The sequence below is a fragment of the Dromaius novaehollandiae genome, unplaced genomic scaffold, assembly GCF_036370855.1.
Source record: "Dromaius novaehollandiae isolate bDroNov1 unplaced genomic scaffold, bDroNov1.hap1 HAP1_SCAFFOLD_31, whole genome shotgun sequence".
In the NCBI taxonomy this organism is placed as follows: Eukaryota; Metazoa; Chordata; class Aves; order Casuariiformes; family Dromaiidae; genus Dromaius; species Dromaius novaehollandiae.
In genome coordinates, this window is record NW_026991289.1 from 2,083,603 (window position 1) to 2,088,042 (window position 4,440).

Below are 4,440 nucleotides of genomic sequence, written 5' to 3' on the forward strand. Positions count from 1 at the left end.
GAGCAGGGTGGGAGCCGCCTGCGTGGCAGAGCGCTGCCGCTGTTGAGGGCATCAGAGGTGCTGGAAATTGTGGGAAGGATGGAGAGCGGGGGCGGGGGTTGGGGGGGAGGAAAGGGCTGCAATCACTTTCCTATCTCCTGGGCTTGGATTGCAGACGGTGAAGGACACTGCCAGAGATGTTCTCATCGCAGCGTTCAAGAGAGAAACGGAAACACTCCATCTGCCCAGCTTAGCACCTCGTGCACCCAAGGCAGCTAGGCAGCTCCTTGGAGGCCTGGAGGCCTCTGCAGCTAAAACAGCAGGATCTGCCCGTGGAACCAAGCTGCCTGCTCTGGAGACATCCTGCAGATCTTCTGCAAGAGGCAGGTCCAAAGCCAGGGAGCAGCTGCCGCCTCTTAGTGCTGCTGTGATGTGTCTGGAGTGCAGGAAGAGCCTGGCAGAGGAAGGTCTACAGGCAGTGCATCTTCCTTTGCCTGCCCTTCAACAAGGCAAGCGGGAAGCTGGGGCTCTGCCCCGGGCACTTCAAGCTCCTGTCCGCTGCTTGCCTGAGGCCAGGGCTGGGTCTTCCGCACTGGGAAAAACAAGGCTGCTGCGAGCTGATGGTGCCAGGACAAGTCTTCCTGTGCAAAGCCGGCAGCTGCCAGGAGGCACCTCCTTTGTCGCGGGAGCACAGAGCATTCCTCAAAGGCAGATGCGAGGCATGCCAGCATGCAAGGAGCAGCATGAGCCGTGGCCAGGCTGCCTGACAGAGCCAAGGCTGCCACCGTCGCCGCTGAGGGTGGCTTTTTCGAGAACTGTCAAAGGACTGTGCCAGGAGCTAGGCAGCAAGGTGCTGGCAGCTCCCAGAGATGCCTGTGCGCAGGAGACCAAGGCACAATGGTTGGAGACGATGGCGCACAGGCAGGACTTGGTGCGGAGCAAGGCCTCAGCGTCCCAAGGTGTTGAGGTGCAGCCTGCAGAAGGGCAAGTTTCCCCCGCTGAGAACCCCCAAGGAGAATCAGCCTCTTCTGGCGTGGGGGAGGTCCCGCAGTGGGAGACAATGGCCAAAGGTGTTTCACAGCAGGTTGGGCTCAGCAGCCCCCGCTTCGCAGAGGTGCCACCCAGCTCTGCCAAAGCCGTTGCTGGCAGCTGCCCCAGTGAAATGGTCACAGCAGAGTCCTCCTGGCCTTCCTGGCCTTTGCCTGCTGGCCTTGTCCAGAGCATCCTTGCAGATGCGTGCATGGAATTGAGGGCTGAGAGCCAGAGACTTGCTGCACACAGCCCTGTAGCACCTGCCGCAGCTCTGGAATCCACAGGCCTTGAGCTCGTGTCTGCAGCCTGGAGCTGTGCTGATGACATGAGTCTTGGACGTGACCGGCAGCTGGTGCAGCCTGATGTGGACAAAGGCACAAAGGAGCTCAGTGCAGCCGTGCCACGGAAGATATCGGCACACGCCCTTGGTCCAGCAGCAGTGGCAAAGAGAGCCCAAGAGGAGAGCAGCGAGCATGGCAAAAGCACAGCTGCCACAGCTCTGCAAGGGCCTGATGCCCACACTCGTGATGGCAAAAGGAAGGTCACGGGGGCCGGTGCACCAGCTTCCCCGGGCAGTGGCCATGGACTGGTCACACTGGGATGGCAGCTTGCAGTGCAGAGGCCCAAACAGCAGCCTCTGGGCATCATCTGTCGCCTTCGAGGCACGCCGCTGCACATACACCCCGACAACCCCGCGCAGTATCTCGCCGTGCTCTCAATCAAAACAGAGACGCTGGAGGAGCTCGACAGGAGCTGCGTGGCGCGCACCGGGCAGAGCTTGGCCCAGCTGCGAGAAGCCTTTCTGGAGAGGAAGGAGCCGAGGCCGAAGAAGAGGGAGGTCGAGGAAGAGGAGGGCAAGGGGAAACGTTTCTCCCTGACAGCATCGGGATGCCTCAATGTTCGCCCCAAGGAGGTGAGTGCAAAGAGTGGGCCGGGGCAGATGGTGACCCTCCGTGTGCTGGGGCCAGCTGCTGCGTCCTGCTGCAACAGCGTGATGGTGGCAGTGCTGGCAGGGCTGCGGGGGGCATTGCTGGTGGGAAAAGCAGCTGCCTTCACAAATCTCCCTCTCTGGCTTCAGCTCTGTGCCAGAAACTCCTTCTATAACCTGTGGCAACCGGAGGTGACGCGAGTGGAGCTCCTCAAGGACGCCAGGTCCAAGTGGGAGGTGCAGGAGCGGCTGTACGCCCATGCGCCCAGGAGGGAGCTGGGAGCTGGGAAGAGAGTCCGGGGAGCGCCGGAGGATGCTGGCGTGGAGTGGAGTGATGAGGAAGAGGATGTTGATGAGGAGCCTTTGCAATGGGAGGAGCTGGAGAAAAACACGGCCTTGGTCATGAGCTGGGTCAGACCGAGCCTCAGGAGCCTCTTGGCAGACACAGAGCCGTGCCCTGCGGAGGTGCCCTGCTCCCCCGTTGTGAAGGGCAGAGATGCTGCCAGGGAGGCAGCTGGTGACCTGCAGAGCACGCCTCTGGCCCCAGCAGTGCCCCGAGGGGCCGAGGCAGCGACATCTCCTTTGGCAGGAGGCTGCCAGGATGCGGGGGACAGTGTGCCTCTGTCCCCATCGGCCAGCACAGGGACAAAGGCGGAGGCCTCCCCCGCAGCCAGAGGCCCTGAGGATGCAGGGGAAAATGCTCCTTTGCCTCCATCGCTTCCCACAGAGGCTGCGCCAGAGGCCTCCCACTTGTGCGGAGGCCCTTGTGGGGAGAGCAACAGCCTGCCTCTCCAACCACCGTTCCCCGAAGAAAGCGCAGCAGAAGGCTCTGCCCTGGCCGCAGGCCTTCCTCACCAGGTGAGCAAGGAGCATGGCGTCGGCACCCACCACCCAAGGGAGGTGCGGTGTGAGCAGTGTCTGGGGTGTGCAGGGTGGGTGAGAAGAGCTGCCCCATTGCATGGGTCCCCCGCGGCCGTGGTGAGAAGCTGTCCCCCCAGCCCTTTGCCCTCTGCACTCTCTGCCCTGGGGAAGATGCCTGGTGCTCTGCGTTTCCAAGTGCCAGAGGCCCAGGGCTGACGTGCCCTGCCCGGCCTGCACAGCACCCAGCCCTGGGGCATGGATGCTGAGCGAGGAGGGCAGGGGCAGCCCCAGCAGCAGCCGCCTCCCACAGCCAGCGAGCCAGCCCCCTTGTGCCACGTACCCGGCCACCTCCATCCCCCGCTGCCCGCCGTGGCCCCCGGCCCAGCCCTGCTGCTACGGCCCCAAGACAAGCCTTGTGCCACTGCCCAGCCAGCTGCATGTGCCTCCCCTTGGGGCTCGCGGCCACTCACAGCATCCCCCCTCCCCAGACCCTTTCCCCCCTCACATATCCCAGGGCACCAGGATGCTGAGCATGGCCAGCTGATACCACACAGGGGTGTGTTGCTGCTCTCCCCATGCAGGTTGCCTGGGAGCCCAGAGAGAAGCACAAGTCGTCGTCTTCCCTCCGGCCCACGCCAGAGGTGGACTCAGGTAGGTACCCAAGTCGAGAGCCGTTCTGGGGACGGCACAGCGAGCGGCACTGAGGCTGGCAGCAGGAAGCACCCAGGGGCTGGCCATGCCGAGGCCGTGAGCCCTCAGGAAAGCCCTTGGTGCCAGGGACAGGCGGGTGCTTGCCCTGCGCCTGCCCAGCCCCTCGCCCACGGCTCTCCTTCCTCCACAGGCATCACCGCCCTCCCGCATGCTGCGGCTTCCAGGCGATGGCCGTCGCGGCTCAGGGCAGCGCTTCGGGCTCTGCGCAGAGCTTTTAGCTGCCGCTGTGTCTCAGGGCAGTGAGAGGAACAGCGCGAGGATGCAGCTGCCAGACAGGTCGCCCGAGATGGGGCATGGCAAAGAGGCAGAGCGATGGAGGCTCTCTCCTGGCTGCTACAGCAATGCTGCCGCATCGTGTCCCAGAGCCCATGTTCTGCTCCAAATAAACCCTCGGCAGCTGTTCCCGCCGTGTTACTTGGTGTCAGGGAACTGTCAGGAGAAAGACTAGTGCAGGCGCTGCCAAGGAAGGCAGTCAGGGCTGCAGAGAAAGCCCTACAAGCAGTCGCAGAGTGAGAGAGCAGCTGGGGTGGGAAGGGTCTTCCGGAGGTGTCTGCTGCAACCTCCTGCTGCAAGTGGAGGCAAGCGGAGGAGGTTTCGCAGGGCCTGGCAGGGTCGAGCTCTGACCGTCTCTGGCGATGGATTCCCGCACGGCCCTGGCACCCTGCTCCAGTGTTGCACCACCATTCGGCTTCCAAGGCCATTTGCAGTCTCTGAGGGGAATTTTCCCTGCCGCAAGCTGTGCCGTTGCCCTCGTCCTGTCCCCAGGCCCCTCAGGACGTCTCTGGCTCCATGCTCTCTGCACGCTCCCGTTAGGCTCTTGCAGGCAGCAGTGAGATCCCCCTACGCCTTCTCTTCCGCCGGCTGCACAAAGCCAGCACCCTTGGCCTCTGCTCCTGTGTGCTGTGCTGCAGCTGCCAGGCAGCTTGGGG